The sequence below is a fragment of the Felis catus genome, chromosome D3 (assembly GCF_018350175.1).
Source record: "Felis catus isolate Fca126 chromosome D3, F.catus_Fca126_mat1.0, whole genome shotgun sequence".
Lineage (NCBI taxonomy): Eukaryota > Metazoa > Chordata > Mammalia > Carnivora > Felidae > Felis > Felis catus.
In genome coordinates this window covers 75,758,997-75,776,766 of record NC_058379.1, presented here as the reverse complement: position 1 = coordinate 75,776,766, position 17,770 = coordinate 75,758,997, and positions in this window count along the sequence as shown.

Below are 17,770 nucleotides of genomic sequence, written 5' to 3'. Positions count from 1 at the left end.
GGATTTGGTCTTGTGTTTCTTTATAGTCCCCGCTGCAGTGGTTTTCACACTTGGTCATGAGGCAGAGCTCCTGGTGATGCAGTAAAAGCCTGAGGAATAAAAGTTTGTTACTGTAAATAAAACTAAATTTTACTCATTTGTATTGAACTAATTCAGATACCCTACCCACCTACTCTCAAATAGCCACCCTGTCATAATCTCTTTGCCCCGTTTTTGTTTATCTGCCGCATCCCTCAGTCTTCTTTCCTTGTCTTTGCTGCACTAGACCCGCTCCCCTTGCTCTCCTGCCCCCCACCGAGGTGGGGTTAGAGGCACCAACTGTTGCTTTGTCTCCGATTATGCTTTGTCTCTGATCACCCTTAACCTCGTTTGCGTGTGGCTTTGCTCATGGCATCATTGTCATCAGGCTGGAACCCCATCGCCCAGCCAGTCAAGTGGCAGAGAGGGCACGTGGGCAGCTTAGCCTTCACCCAAAACGCAACTCTCCTTGGTCGAACTCTGTCCTTAGTTCCCATTAGCCCTTCAGTGGGCACAGTACAGAACATCCCACACCCCAACCTTTCCCCTTCTGCCTGCGTCCGCTTGCATCAACACCACGTTCCCTGCCGAATCGACTGTCTCAACTGTCACATCGTGAAGGAGGGGCAGTAGCATATCCTCCAAACTCATAAGGTACTTCGAGACCGAGAAACAAAGCAAGCCACTCCATACCATTCACACAGTTTTACTCAGGGTAACTTACTGACAGCGGCATCAGGCAGACAGAAGATCGAGATCCTACGCGGCTATTCTCCGCCAAGTCCAGGCCTTAATCCTCAGCTTCTATAAAACGAGGGGTGTGGTGGCGAGGTCACGGGTTAGACATCGAATATGGCACCACCGGTGCACCAGAGGCTGTCTACCAGTTACCTAAAGTGGGGCGTCTGTGTGCCACTTTAGGGAAGATCAGAAGAAGCCTTTACGCATTCCGGTCAGGGCATAAGTTATACTTCTACAGAACTTGGAACTCGTGGTTCTGACGGGGGGATCACTGGTGGGCATGAACAAGACTGAGAGCCAAAGATGGAGTCAGTGTTGCCAGCACTCCTACACTCAACTCACTTCATTTATACTAATTCACCATGACATTGCCTTCTGCCAACACAACGGAGTCCTCTTGTGAGTTAACACTGCCCACTCAATGGCCGGAAAGCTCGACCAGCAGCTGGTACAGTGTGCCATCTGACACACGAGAGTAGATAGCAAAGCTGAAGAGGACAAAACAGGCCCAAGGAATAATTGAGAAGTTGCAAGAATTAGTACTGGGGAGAGAGGGATCTCCGTGAACTGGAGACAGAGACAAAGGAAAAAGAGCCTAGGGAGAGTGGAAAATAGATAAACGGGCTAGGGATTATTTCCCTGTTCCCATTCTTGGACTATTACTTGTCTTAGTTACAGCTCTTTTAGGTGTGATAGGAAACAACTCAAATGCTTAAGTATGGGTGACGGGTGGTTACAAAGATTCAAGGGTATCTCTCAGAACCCAAGGGTGGAAATGGCCCTTCTTTGAGGGGCTCAAATCAGAAAACAAGAACCGAGCAGAAGCCCTCCACCACTCATGCTCCCTATGTCTCTTGCCTCACATCAGCCTCCTCCCCAACCCGCCCCCAGCTGTCTCTTCACCCTCCCCCCCCCCCCCCCCGCCTGGATCAGGCAGACAAGCAACCCCACAGCTTCTAGCGCCCCATGTGTGCACACCAGGACAAACAGAGACTTCTGAGCCCCTGTTCTAAATTTCCCAGTTGTCTTGCTTCCCACCAGCCATGACCAGGCAAGACGTCTCAGGGAGAACAGAGTGAGACTGACGTGATAGCATAAGGTCTATGCACCTCTTCCTCGGAATCAAAGGCTCTGAGGAGGTTAGCAGTTCTCCTTTCTCACACGTCTATCACAACCACTTCCTTGCCCAGCTTTAATTTTCTATTTATTGTGTTCAGCCTCTTGTTTCTGTCTTCCTGTTCCAAACACAGGGCAAGCTTCCCTAGAAACAGCTGATCTCCTTTATGGCAGCCATCACAGTGGTTTAGTGACATTCGGTACTTGAGTATGGATCACTGGTATTTACTGCTTCTTTTGCCAAAAAAAAAAAAAAAAAAGAGCCGGTTGAACCCTGGCTGGCTGAGGCAGGAAGCCACACTTCCCCCCTTCCTCTCCTTCTTTATTCCTTTCTGCCCTGCTTCAGATTCTGCAGCTCATATTAATACCCTCTAATGAAAGCAATCACTGAAAAGTTCTCCAGGTGTAGTTAAGACAGGTTAATAATGGTCCTGCCACAATGTGAAGGCATTCTATGATGAACGTGGAGCGGATGAAAATGTAAAGCAATCAATGTTTTCCATTTTCTAGTTCATTCATTCATTCTATATCTCAATCTTCCAGCTGAACAGTCAATTCACCAAAGTTCTTTTTCATTTTTTTCTTTTTTTTTTTTTTTTTTTGCTCTCTTGTTCACATTGTATTATGAAGGAACGAGAGACAATTGGTATAATGAGCCACTGGTGTATAAAACAGAAGGTAAAAGCAGGAAAAAGGATATGGAGAGGGCACGTGTGAGGAACTAGAATGTTGGATGAGGTCTGAGAAAATCAGAAACCCAGGGATGAAATGCATGAGGCAAGAATGTGGAAGTTCTATTTACTAATAAAAAAACAAGAGTTAATCAGTGATTTTAAGAGTGATCTTGCGGGGGCGCCTGGGTGGCTCAGTTGGCTGAGCACCCAACTCTTGATTTCGGCTCAGGTCATGATCTCAGGATTCATGGGACGGAGCCCCACATCAGGCTCTGTGCTGAGGGTGCAGAGCCTGCATGGGATTCTCTCTCTCTCCCTGTCCCTCTTCTCCTCCCCCACCTGTGTGCATGCTTTGTCTTTCAAAATAAATAAGTAAACCTAAAAAAAAAAAAAAAAAAAAAAAAAAAAAAAAAAAAAAAGAATGATTTTGGGAAGGTCCTCTATTAGTTATCCGTCACCATTCTATGCCAGTAACAAACAACCACAAAGCCTCAGCGACGTGCAACAATAACATTTGCTCGCGTCCCAATGTCTGGCGTCCCCTCCGGGCCAATTCTGGGGCTCTGCTGAACAGCTGATTGCTCTCACGTCAAGGATGGCTGCTTGTGGGCTGATCTTGGCTGGGTTCATCCAGGCACCAGTTCAGCTGGCTTGCTCGGGGGTCTGCTGACATCCCATTGGCCAAAGCAGATCACGTGGCGGAGTCTGGCGTCAAACAAGGGGGCAGGTCACCCTGCCGGCAGTGCGGTGCTCAAATTCGCTCGGCAAAGCGTACAGCTGCCCTGAAGGGTGTAGAATTGAGACCATTTTGCAATCAAGCGCAAGTACCATACTTAGCAGAAGTTCAAGAGCAGCTGGCTCAGCAGTAGCTGTCACTGCTCTGAGTCTCTAATCTCCTGGCTCTGGGCCGGGCCTGAGAACGTGGTTATTATATGCGGCTCTGATGGGCACAGACCTGCGATGTGGCCAGAGGGTCTAGACATCAGCGAGCAATAGGCTAGCGGTGTGTGGACAGCAGGAACAGCAGCATCTGTATGGGGATGGTGGATTTGCCCTCACTTTGTAGCTTCAGATTTATGGTCTCACAGCCCCTGGAGACTCTTCTCCAAGGGGGTATACTTCTCCTGAGGGCTGGTGGACTTATATTGTGCCCAACCATGTGGTCCTAGGAAAATTTTGCACTCGCATTGAAACAAATGTATTTTTCCCACTTTCCTCTCCAAATATACATTAAACTTATTTATAGAACATAGTATTCAAAAAAAATCTGTGCTTCCTTCTTACATAATCTTATCCCTGATCTTATCAAACGAGACTGATACAAATGCTTTTTAAAATTTTACCATAGTTCCCTTCTTGGGGCTACAATCCTTTCAGGTCAGCCAGCACTGGAGAACTTCAAGTGAGCATGAAGATATCAGTAGGTTTCATTTACAATTACCTCAAAATAAAAGTAAAAGTTTAATTAAATTCTAAAAAAATATCTGTAGGTTTCTTTTCTTTTCCTGCCATGATTCCTTTCTCCTAAGTCACACACGTAGGAATTGGAACTAATTTTAACAATGGCCTATCTTCATACAAGGGAATATTATGATTCAATATTATAAAAGCATGCCGGTACTGATCCATGCTATCACATGGATGAGCCTTGAAAACATCACGCTAAATGAAAGACATCAGGCACAAAGGACTGCAGATTGTATGACTCTGCTTATATGAAATGCGCAATATAGAGAAATCTATTTAGGATATTTCGAAGCCTAAATATCCTAAAATTGCTTGTGACAAAGGATGTACAACTCTGTGAAAATACTCAAAGCCAGTGAATTGTACATTGTACATGGATGAATTCTTCAGTACATGAACTATATCTCAATACAGCTAGTTTTTAAAAATGTTTTGTGTTTATTTATTTATTTTGAGAAAGAGAGAGAGCACACGTGGAGGAGGGGCAGAGACAGAGAGGAAGACAGAATCCCAAGCAGGCTGTGCACCATTAGTACAGAGTTCAATGCGGGGCTTGAACACGCGAACTGCAAGATCATGACTGAGCTGAGATCAAGAGTTGGATGCTTAACTGACTGAGCCACCCAGGTGCCCCATCAGTACCGCTGTTTTTTTAAAGTCTTGCTTTCTAACAAAGCATCCACACCACTCGGTGTGCCTTCTCAGTGACTTTCCTGCCACGTCGATGAAGAAAAAAGGGAGCCACATAGAATAGTTTTACAATAGGAAAACAAAATCCCCCACGAATATTTTCATGTCAGGTGGGAGTAATGTTCCATTTTTAATTTCTATACAATTTATTGCCTGCCGATGCATCGGCAACCCCCCCCCCCGCCCCCGACGCAAGTGTCCAGAAATCTGACATCATCTATGGAGCTTCTGTCTTTTGGCTGTGCTTTGAAATGCCAAGTGGTTCGAGACCACCAGAAGGTCCTATGAGGCAACAGATTCTGCAGAGGTTTGTACACTAACAACTTAGAAAACACCCTTGGCAAGAAGACACATTTGCCTTGAACATGGCGCTCACCCTTTATTCGTCTTCTCTAATTTCACCTCATTCATTAAAAGGCTGGCCTGAAAGAATGGCATACTTGTTTTTCCCTTTCTCTCCATCATATTTTATGCTCTTCTGTTTTTCTTTTTTTCTGTTTCTTTCTTTTCCCCATCTTTTTTTTTTTTGCCTATTCAAAAGAACATTAACAATTTTATTGAGTTGTAATAATCTATAATTTACCCATTATGATTTAATGGGTCATGAGCTATAGATTAAATAAATTTTTATGCAAGAGTTACCTGAGACTTGAAAATTATTTCCTCCAGGATAACAAGATTGAGAAACACTCTCAAGCGTGAGGGGGAAGACAAGGGCAGAAGACTTTGAAAGCTGGAAGGGAGCGGCAAGGTTTTGGAGAGTGAAGAGTGAGAGGTGGCTGGAAAAACACCATAGGGAAGTGGGTAGTAGGGAGTTGAGGGCTTACTTGAGATTGGAGTTTGTAAATTTATAGTGGTACCAATTTACCTGATTATGAAATCCTCCCCCCCAAACACCCTTAGCTATGTATAGCATATAATTGGAGTCATCCAAGATTGGCCTAAATATTCACAGATGGATGGATGAATAAAGAAGGTGTGTGTGTGTGTGTGTGTGTGTGTGTGTGTGCGCACAGTGAAATATTATTCATCCATAAGAAAGAAGGAATTCCTGCCATTTGCAACAGTATGGATGGATCTTGAGGGCATTATGTTAAGTGAAATAAATCAAACAAAAAAAGACAAATACTGTATAATTTCATTTCTACGTGGAATCTAAAAAGACCCACAAAAACAAATGCATGAAAACAGAAGAGATTGTGGGAATGCAAGCTGGTGCAGCCACTCTGGAAAACAGTATGGAGGTTCCACAAAAAAACTAAAAATAGAATTACCGATGACCCAGCAATTGCACTACTAGGCATTTATCCAAGGGATACAGGTGTGCTGTTTTGAAGGGACACATGCACCCCAATATTTACAGTAGTACTATCAACGATAGCCAAAGTATGGAAAGAGCCCAAATGTCCATCAATGGATGAATGGAAAAAGAAGATGTGGTATATATAAATATATATATATATATACACACACACACACACACACACACACACACACACAAACACACAATAGAGTATTATTTGGCAACCAAAAAGAATGAAATCTTGCCATTTGCAACTATGTGGATGGAACTGGAGGGTATTATGCTAAGTGAAATTAGTCAGAGAAAGACAAAAATCATATGACTTCATTCATATGAGGACTTTAAGAGAAAAAACAGATGAACATAAGGGAAGGGAAACAAAAATAATATAAAAACGGGGGGGGGGACAAAACAGAAGAGGCTCATAAATATGGAGAACAAACTGAGGGTTACGGGAGGGGTTGTGGGCGGGGGAATGGGCTAAATGGGGAAGGGGCACTAAGGAATCTACTCCTGAAATCATTGTTGCACTATATGCTAACTAATTTGGATGTAAATTTTAAAAAATAAAAAATGAAATCAGTCAATCAATCAATAAAAATAATAAATTTATCTCCAGCTTAAAAAAAATAAAAAAAGAAACAGAAGAGATTGGTGGCTACCAGAAGCAGGAGTGGGGACTGAAATGGGTGAAGGAGATCAGGTACAAATTTGTAGTTATAAGATGATTAAGTCCTGGGGAATGTAATGTATAGCATCATGACAATATACTATATATGATATACTATATTGTATATAACATATGCAATATAGTATATTGTATATTGTATATTTGAAAGTTGCTAAGACAGTAGATCTTAAAAGTTCTCATTGCAAGAAAAAAATTTGTATGGTAGGTAATGTATGTTAACTAAACTTATTGTGGTAATCATTTTGCAATGTATACATTTATCAGATTATTATGTTGTATGCCTTAAACTAATACAGTGTGATATGTCAATTATATATCAATAAAACTGGAAAAAAACAATAGAAGAATCAGAGTTTGATCTATTGACGAGGGTGTTATTGAAATGATGTGCCAAGCCAGCCACTTCTCTTTTAACAAAGAGAAAAAGAGGCAAAGCCCCAAAGCCAAGTCTGATACTTAGAAGGCACCCACTGCCTTCTCTGTGGCCTGAGCCTTAGAAGCCGGCTCTGTGACAGTAGACTCTGAATCCGTTCTTTGTAGCCTGGGAGCCAGAGGAAGCGGGCATGAGGTCTGCAACCTTGGCCTCCTATCCCTGCTTTGCTCTGCAGGTGCAGCAGTATCCTACAACTGGGCTCTGAGCTCAGAGTGAGGGGTAGGAGGACCGGTGAGTGGGGGGGTGGGGAGAGGGAGGAGGGTTCTGCTGAACAGATGCATCCAACGTGAACAATCCAGATGCAGTCAAATGGCTCTGTGGCTCCCTTCTGGAACTGTCAGGGCAGCCGTTGAGGGCAAAGAACCAGAGCTTCTGCAAAGCAGATTGGTGTGCAGGAGCCCATGCAGAATGTGAAAGGATTAGCTGGGTCTCCCCAACAGGTCTGGCTTAATGACAGAGACAGAGACTCCCAAGTTCTTAATCCAGGAGAAGTGTTGAAAGAGTTCAGGTGTACCTGCTCTATCAGAAGAAGACCTCTCATCTGTGGGAGTCATTGTGCTATCAAGTATTTCTGGTGCCCCCTGTTCCCCGTATCTCTCTCTCTGTCTCTGTCTCTGTCTCTGTCTGTCTGTCTCTCTCTCTCACACACACACACACACACAGAGCAGGATGGCACTTCTTGCTCCATGAAGTTAAGTGGGGCCATGTGACTTGACTTGCTCGGATCAATGAAAAGTGAGTGGGAGGGTAGGTGTCACTAGCAGGTAGGAGATTTAAGAGAACGTCAGTCCGTGGGATGTTCTCTTTTTGTCTACGATGGGGAATGTTAAAGATGGCAGTTCTTCCATCAGCCTGCATCGTAAAGAGAACAAAGGCCCCCCCAGCCACGGGCCGATGCAGCAGGAAGAAGAAATAAACCATCATGGCAGCATGATCTAAAAATAACCCTTATTTGTTACTGCAGCAAATAACTGACACCATCATCAGCCTCACAAATGCCCCCCGATTATGCACTGAGAAAGTGAGGGGAAAGAGGAAGGAAACTAATATTTATTGATTTCTCTCTTCTTCTATTTCTCAGAGCCATTTATTTCTGCCCTCGTCGATCATGGGTAGACTTCATAGCCTCATCACGAAAGGTTGACCTGGTCCCCTTGTTCCCGTGGTCTTGGGCATGAGGAGTGGCTCATGCTACTGCCCAGAGGGAAAGCCCACAGTGACTTTTAGGGAGTGCCAGCTCAGTGGCAGTTGTGTGCAGACGTTCTGAGTGGGGGCGCTTGCTGAAGGATGGGGCCATGCAGCGAACGGGCACCCAGTCTGGGAGCCCGGCAGTGAACTATCGTGCAGCCGGGACGGGAGAATGAGGCAGGCCTGAGCTGGAGAAGCAGAGACCGCCAGGCAGCTAAGACGGGGTCTGGCAGACTCAGTCAGCTATTCTACAGGGAGCAACAGGAAGGCGGACCCTGACTTTCTTGGGGGACAGAGGCGCTGGGTTAAACTGAGGAGGAACCTCACACCTCTGAGACGGCTGTTCATCCATTTGGCAAGTATTTACTATTCACGCACTATGTTCCAAGCTCTTTTCCAGGTGCTCGGGGGGGAAAAATATTGTACTAAACAGACAATAACCCCTGCCCCCAGAGAGCCTACCTCCTAGTAGGGAGACAGGTGTTAAACCAACAAATGAGTAAAATGCACAGTGTGTCCAAGTGTGAACACACATGGAGAGAAGAAAGCCGACAAGGTGTGGGGAGTGCAGGGCTGGGGCCAGGGGGGAACGTGAAACAGAACGGTCAGAAAAGGTGAGTGACTCCCAGGGATGGCAGAGTAGGGCAAGTGTGTGGGCCCCGAGGGGTCAGCGTACTCACATATGAACAGATCCTAGGACCGGTGAGGACTCCAGGGCTGGACTCCCCACTCCATAGCATGGCTATTGAATCAAGTGCAAGTGCTTGGCTGGGATATTGTATCTCTTTAAAAAAATTTTTAATGTTTATTTATTTTTGAGAGAAAGAGAGAGTGAGGGAGGGGCAGAGAGAGAGGGAGACACAGAATCCGAACCAGGCTCCAGGCTCCGAGCTGTCAGCACGGAGCCTGATGCAGGGCGTGAACCCAGAAACCATAAGGTCATGACCTGAGCCGAAGTCGGACGCTTAATCAACTGAGCCGCCCAGGCGCCCCTAGATACTGTCTCTCTTTGTATCAGAGCAGGTATTTGCAAGTTTGGGTCTGGGCCGAGCCGGGCTGGAGGTGGGGACGTGGCTCTGTTTCTCTGGTCCGTGGCCGCTTGTTGGTCAAAGTCCTAGCCCAGCTTATGAGGCCAGAATCCTTCCCGTGCACCCACTACCCCCTTCCCCCTGCCAGCACCGTCCTCCAGCTTCAGCGGGGCACAGGGGCCTGCCTGCAGGTTGTCTGCGGGTCCCCTTCTCGGGCCTGCATTGTTTCCCCGCCTCTGGAAGGGAGGGAGGGAAGGAGGGCTGGGGGTGGACAGGGTCTCCATTTTCAGGAGCAGCTGTAATGGGAGTGCTCGCGGCCAAGCGCCTGGACGATGGATGGGCCGGTCAGACCAATTGTCCATTAGTAACTCCAGATCCATTTTCCAGGTTTACATTCTCAATTCATAAAGGTTTAAAAACTATGGATTTTCATTTTGCTTGTTGCACCTGTAACCTCCCCAAGCATCCTCTGGGCGCGGGGTGTCAGCAGCCAGCAGCCAGGCCCGCGAGGTAACGTAGCACCTCTGTCGTGGAGATGGGCGCTTGGGGAGAAGGGACATTAAACAGATCAACAGCTGCAAATCAATCAGGCCTTGCCTTGGGACTTGGGCCGGGCTGCTCTGGTCTGGCCTGTCGCGTGTATAAGGGGCAGTGAGAGGAGGGGATGGAAAATTCTGGCAAGTGCCAGAGCGTCCAGCCCTGGTGAAAGCAGAGGAACCAGGCCCCAACCTTCACGGGGAGAGAACGGAGTCCGGCAAAGGGCCGGTGCTTCTACGCTCTCCTGCCCACCCCGCCATCCACAGGCCAACTTACCCTCCACCCACCACTGCCCCCCACCCCCAGACCCTAGCTCGGGGGCCGTGGCAGCACAGTGACAGGGCGCAGAAAGAGCGGAGATGGGTGCCCGTGCAGGACAGCACTGCCCCCTCCCTGCCCCTCCTCACTCTCGCCTACCTACGGCGTGCACACACAGGCACTAAATATTTCAGTAGACAAATGATTTTGAAGGGTGTGGGGAGAAGGCCAGAATAATGATTTATAGAATTTTAGAAAACTTGATTCCTTAAGTGTACTTCACGGCAGGCCCATCACACACGCAAAGGCAGAGGGCTAGGATTGATCGTTTTAGGAAGAAGAAGAAAGGAAAGCCTAAGAGCCCTTTACGCTTCATTTCCAGGGCACTTAGCAGCTGCTCAGGACGCCCTCGGCCCCCACCCTGGGCCCCCGGGCCCCTCACCCTCTGCTCCACCCTTGAGCAGGGAGCCACTCTGGCCAGTGGGGGGCGGACCTGCTCCCTCCTGGGGGCCTCTGGCCTCTGGACCCTGTGTGCCCAGCACCGGGGTTAGTTTTGCTCTGGCCTCTCAGGGCTTTCCCGCAGGCATCCCGATTCTACCGGCCCTGGCCCTTGACCTGAATGGCCGCTGCCCAGAACAATCATCCAAGGCTCTCATGTTCGGGGACCAATTAATTATCCAAACCTCCCGATTTGAAAAGGAGGATGTTTAATCTCCTGTTTTCCCCAGGGTCTCAGCCCTTTGACCCTGCTTCTTGACCTTTGCCTTTCCACCTAGCTGTGCTCCCCAGAGGCCCTGCCTCAGTGCTGCAGTGTTGTTTAGTAAACAGGACTCCAGAGTGAGTGGGGGAGGTTAAATGCAGGATGCTGGCGGGTGGCAGCTTTTGGCTGAGTCAGGCGCTTCTCCCGGGGACCTTGGGAGCCCAGAAGAAAGGAACCTTGGTCACTGCCAAGCCGTGCTCCCAGGATTCTGCCCTGTGACCCGGGAAGAGGGTCTCGGTCCTTCCGCTGGAGGGAGTGCACAGTTCCCTGTCGCAGTGCCACTAGGCAGGGTCATTCTTTGGCTTTTCCTGAGCATTGCCATGCAGAGAGTTGGGCCAGCAGCTCCCCTGTCAGTGGGAAAAGCTGCAAAGCAGGTGCAGGAGAAGTATCCCCAAGGGAGTCAGCTTGAGCCCACTTCTCCAGGCTCTTGAACAATCCAGTGTCGAGAAAGAACGCTCCAAGTCGCCAAGTCGTCCTGGGGTCAGATCCCGGTTTTGCATCCAGTTAGCTTTTTGGCCTTGGGCAAATTATTTCTCTTCGCCTCGGCTTCCTCATCCGCAAAATGAGAATAACGAGGCAGGGGCCACTCTTATGGGTTTGTTGTGAAAAGTAAGTTAGATAGAGGAAGTGGAGTGTTGGGGCCAATGCAAGGTTTAGAAAAGAATCAACTTACTTGATTTTATTGTAACTGAAGTAGTCGTTTATTTTTTCTGGTGAGACCTTTCTCCCTAGTGAGTGACCCTCCAGCCCCCACACATCTTGGCGTCCCTGGGATCCCTGCATTCCCGGGACTACACCAGGGCTTGTAGCAAGCCTGGGTCTGCTCGAGTCTCTGGTTACTCTGAGTCAGTGGTTTCGCACCAGGGTTGATTTTGCTCTCTGGGGGCGTTTTGGCAATATCTGGAGACATTTTTGAGTATCAAAACTGGGCGAAGGGTTGCTACTGGCATTTAGTGGGTAAAGACCAAGGATGCTTCCAAGCGTCCCGCAAGGCACGGGAGAGCCCCCAAAACAAAGAATACGTAAATGCTGCAGAGGTGGAGAAAGCCTGTCCCAAGCATGGGACCTCTGTGGGTGTGAGCCCAGCCCCGGGGAAATACGCAAGGTGCCTGACTTCTGTCTGTCTGTCCGTGACCCACCACGATCTGGATGTTGCCCCACCCCAACGGATCAGACTCATGGCAGGGAGAGTGCCCTCCCTGTGATATTTTCTCTCTCTCACATTCCATAAGACAAAAGCATCCCCGCGACACGAGTTATGTATCCCAGGAAGCCAGGTACAATATGCATTCGTGTAAATCAATGAACAAAAACCAATTGCTGTGGCTCCAATTGCTAGACAAAGCCTCAGAACTAATGCCTGTAATTTGAAGTATTCATGAAAGTGATAAAATCTATCCACAGTGCTGGGTCCCCCTCTGTCTCCCGATGGTACTTCCAGCCTTTCAGCTATCACTCAGCCAGGGCAGCTCTGAGAAGGGAGCCTCTGCGCTCCCTCGGTCAGTGGGGTCCCCTCTGAGTTAAACCCTTGCCCAATGCCCATCCTCTCACTGGAAACAAGACCCAAGAACTATTCTTTCTGCTAGGCCCTGGTTACCTTGGTTACAGTCAGGGACAAACCAATCAACCTAATTAAAGGGGGCAGGGGCGGGGTAGATCAGAGAAGGGTATATGAGAGATTGTCCTGGAAATTTCCAGCACCTCCATAGTTATGTCCTCAAAATGGAGTCATAACAAAACACCCCAGCTTGCTAGAAGGCCAACTAACCTCTCCCTTTTGCTCTATTTCATGTAGCCAAATGCCATTATTCCTGAAGACTTTGCCACAAACAGCGCCCCCAACATCAAACCAGATCTCCATGCTATGCTTCTTCAAATTGGGGTGGGGTGTGGGGATGCTACGTATACCAGCGTATAATGCGTGGTACCCTTTGTGTCTTTCTGACTGAGCGTCAGGATATCTGAAAGTTGACCACCCCTGACCAAGAACATTACAATATCAGCGAAGAAAGGAATTTGGTCATCACTTTGAAATTGCGTGCAAGGCATATGACAGGCAATTAGAAGCTTAATTCATTTTTTATTTCTAAAATGGAAAAAAAAATCATTGCAAAAGTCATTTTTCTTTCTTAGGGATGGGCAAGGAATATTCCCCCCAGCTACAAGGCTCCAATCATTTAGCGTTCTGTGTCAATGTGTTACAGCACAGCCCCTCTTGGTGCATGAGGTTTGACAAGGTGCTTCCAACCCTTACTGAAACTGGGTTAGTCACTAGAAATGTATCAGTCCAATCACCCAACCTGGGCTTTAGAAAGGGGTGCTGGAGCATACTTTGTCCGCATTAACATCAAAATAGCCAGTGCTTGGGATGCCTGGGTGACTCCATTGGTTTAGCATCTGACTTCGGCTCAGGTCATGAGCTCATGGTTCGGTTCGTGGGTTCAAGCCCCACATCAGACTCTGTGCTGACAGTGGGGAGTCTGCTTGGGATTCTCTCTCTCTGCCCCTCCCACACTTGCTCTGTCTCTCTCTCTCTCTCTCTCTCTCTCTCTGTCTCAAAAATAAATAAGTAAAACTTAAAAAATTGCCAGTGCTTTTGGCAGTGAATAAATGCTATATGGTCAGCAGGAATGATAGAGACAAACACCACTGGGGTTGCTGAAGTTTTTACACTTGTACCCCTCCAGTTGGTATTCGTGTGCAAATCCTGGTGCCACTCACTCGCTGTGCACCCTCCGGCAAGTCGTGCCACTTCTCTGAGCTTTTAGTGTCGTCACGTGAAAACTATCAAACTAATAGTACCCACGTCCTGCTGCTGTTCTGAGAATAAGATGGATGGTGGTATAGAACCCTCCAGGAGGCTACAGGAGACTTAACTGTTGTGTAATCACTGTAATAAGGTAGGTCTAATCTGAGTCTTCCCCAAAAATCCCCAGAGCGGATTTAAAGAGGTTCCCAAGGCATTTTTGCTGAGCTTCCCAAGCTCTTGGGAATGATCGCCCTGCCCATCTGATAGAGGAGAAGTCCTAAAGGTGGGAGGTCAAACTTCCACTGGGCCCACGGACAGCAGGGCCTGCATGTCACAGAAGTCTGTTCAGCTGGTCTACCATCACCTAGGAGAATCAGGACTCCAGGGGACCCAGCATGATTCCGTTCAACTCCCCAGAGGGTCTGCTTCCTCCTCTAAGGTGAGGTAAGAAGTCAGGTAAGAGGGTGAGGTGAGAGGGCCTGTCCAACTCTGAAGCTGTGTGACCTGGAGACTTCCGGTCCCACGACCTAGCGGAAACTGGTGACTGACGCACACATTCTGTAATTGGTGGGGGAGGGTGGCAGGAAGGATATTGTTTGTTTCTGTGAATCCCCCTTAGTGCCCAGCGCATGCTGCCCAGGGCTCGATAGATATCTGCTGGTCGATCCATCGGTCAGATTTCGGTCTCGTGGCTCCCAGCTCCTTGCTCTTTTAATTTCAAAAAGGTCAATCAATCAATCAATATATTTTCTACAATGCTGCAGTGCCATTGTGCAGTTCAGGAGGAAGCCAGCATCAGCCAAACGGCGTTCCCACCTCAGTCTGACAGGCGGATAAAGACCTTCACACACGCACACGCATGCAGGCACGTACATGCACAACGGTGACCGCACACGTACGTAGATGCGTGGATGCACACACACACACAGGTGCACACACACATAGAGGCCCGTACACCCATGCTGGGGGATTCAGTGATGCAGAGTCACAAGCAGGGCCTCATTTCCCCGAGGCACCTTAAGAGCACACACCCTTCGGTGAGCTCGCGGGGAGTTTTTCTAAGAGGCTTTGCTAGGAGCAAAGACTTGGGGGAAAATGAGCCAACGAGAGCACGCCAACGGCAAAATGGTGCCAAGCGCCACACCAATCCAAAGCTGAAGGCAAGTGTGAATCTCTCCGCAGACATGACTGTGTCCTCAGGGCACCAAGAACGGGGGAGCAGCCCCCGTGGTCGAAGCAGGAGACCTCTCAGAAAGACGAACAACAAAGAAAACAACCTTTAAATAAGTCATGGGGCGGGGGACGATCTGGCCTCCTCCTCCTGCAGCGTCTTCCCCTGGGAGCACATCCATCTGACCCCAAACTTCCCCCATTTTCCAAGTCAGTGCATTTGATGGGGCCCATCGGGCTCCTGGTTCCATTCCTTGTCATTGCTCAGCCGGGGAACTGGTGTCAATTTACAGCAGTTCGAATTCATTTCTTTATATCCACGTCCGATCTTACGGAAGGGGCTGCCTAGGGAGGAGGAGCTGTGGGTTTTGTTCACTTGGCTTCCGTCCTCTCTGCTCTGAGTCTCTCCCTTCCCTGCACTCCTCCCTCCAGGCCCCAAGGCTGAGCCGAGATCCCCTCCTCTCTGAAGTTAATGGCTGTAAGAAGATTTCATTTTATTATATCTCCAACAGCTCTGATATTTTAAATTTGCCTTTGACAAACTCGGAGCCCTGGAATCATCATTTAGGAAACAAAGCTTAACCGCGAGCTTTAAGGAGGCCTTTTTTCCTTTCAATTTTAGCAGGCTAGTAAAAATCAATAACGCCATGTTCCCATCTGTAGCCCACCTGACATCTCATGAATGGTCAATGGAGCCTGCTTCTGGCTGCGAGGCTCCAGGAGCTGCGGTGGCCAGCCTGGCTGGGCTGACGCTTCTGTTCTGCCAATTTGAAGTCCCTTCCTCCCCAGCTTCCTCGGGGAGAAGGTTGGGTCTTTCCGGAAGGAGTTCAGAGTGACCACATTGAGGACAGCAAAATTGTGGGGTGGGAAGGGGAGGCATTATCTGAGCGCAGAGATTATCCAGCTCTTGGTCCCTCAAAGGATTCGTTAAATAGGACAAGCCGAGGATGGGGATTTGGAGGGTATTATTCCGGTGCAATTAGCCATGAGCTGCAGGATCCAAGAAGCTGCAAATTGGTCCTGGCTGGTGCCAAAAGGCTGGGGACCCGAAGCCCTGTCTGGATGCTGGGCAAGCCCTCGGCCGGCTGAAGCAGAGCAGCAGCAATTCGCGGCGCTGCCTCGCGGGGCGCCCCGAGGACGTGGGTCTGTCCAGCTGCCCCTGGCCACCTAAGGGTGCCCTCGAGGGGCGGATGGCCGGCCCGGGCGGCACAGGCAACTGTACGAGCGTGACTCCCAAACAATGGAGAACAGTATTTGGGAGCCCTGCGGCCACAGACGCGTGAGAAACAGGGTTCCACGAACAAGAGGGAGGTGAGGCAGGGGAACATGAAACAGCCACCCCCCTCACCCCACCCCGAGGCCTTTTCAAAGCCACAGACCGAACCATATTGTCGCTCCCAAGCCAAGTTTAACTTCTAAAGAAATCTTTTCAAGATGTTCAAAGCACCCGCATGCAGCTTAGCTCTAAGCGCTACCATCTGCTGCAAAAAACGGGCCGGGCCCGTAATCCCCGCTCGCCGCTCGCCGCTCGGGCAGAGGCCCCCGTGGCAGGGTCCCTGCTGTGCCCGCTGGAGAACGCGCATCGGGTGGTGGATGACAAAGGGCCGGCTGGGCGCTCGGGCTCCGGGCAGCGGCGCACGGAGCGCCTCGGGGCCTGGTTGCGCAGCAGCGGATGGGCCACATCTGTGCTGCCGTCCAGCTCAGTCCGGCTCAGCCCGGCTCGGCTCCGGGAGGGGTCCTCGCGTACCTGGGCCTCCTGCCCCCACCCCCCACCCCCACCCCCAGCGGGAAAGGAGGGCTCAGGGTCTGCTGGCAAGGCCTGGAATTCCTTTGATTCCGGAATTTCGGGTGCAAATAAACAGGGACCTATGTGATTCTCTATTTTGTTTTACATTTTTAACGCTTATTTATTTTTGAGAGAAAGAGAGACAGAGCATGAGTGGGGGAGGGGCGGAGAGAGGGAGACACAGAATCCGAAGCAGGCTCCAGGCTCTGAGAGTCAGCACAGAGCCCGACGCGGGGCTCGAACTCATGACCTGCGAGATCGTGACCTGAGCCGAGGTCGGACGCTTAACAGACTGAGCCACCCGGGCGCCCCAGGGACCTACGTGATTCGAAATGAAAACCCTCCTTGTGTTGGTTTTTGTTTCTCTTCTCCTTCTTCCCCCCCCCCCCCCCCCCCCCCTTCTAGAATATAAGCCATCACAAGCTGGTATGAAATTAAGTAGCTACTCGTTTCAAGAAGAACGGATACTGGTTTTCAGCTACACACTATCAAACGTCTCCTCTCTGACCTTGTGCATCCAGGGCCCAGGACATCCCAGGACAGGAGGGCTGCTGTTCCAGGGCCTGGAGCGCTGTAGAGGCTCAGAGCCCAGAGAACGAAGAGGAGTGGGTGCCAGGCTCTTCCAGGGGGAGAGGGCCAGGGGTGAGCTCAGGCATAAGGGAGATCAGGAGGCCCAAGGAACCAGAGTGGAACGGAAGGAGGCATCAGCCTGGAATCGGCCATGCTCTGGCCTCCTCTGAAACCCCCTGGGACCTGGGACCCAGTCTGGCTTAACAAGAGAGAGCGAGCCAGGAGTGCAGTGGCAATGTCATCCCAGGGCAGGATGTAGGGAGAGGCAGCCTGGATCCCCAACAGGTGGCTCAACTCAAAGATGGCTGTGATCATTGATCCAGGGCCACCACTGCCCGACTGGATGTCCCCTGCTCTATGTGGCAGGGCAGCCGTGTGGCCAGGCGGGAGCGGGTCCTGGGGGGCCATGTGTTGCTCTGCACCACAGCAGAGGGACAGTAGGTAGAGTGGTTAGAAACACAGGCCCAGAAGCCACTTATTGGATGGCATGACCATGGGAAAATCACCTAAACACATTGTGACTTAGTTTTCCCATCTGTGAAATGGGGGTAACTGATGATGACGCATCTCACGGTTGTTGCCACGGTTAAC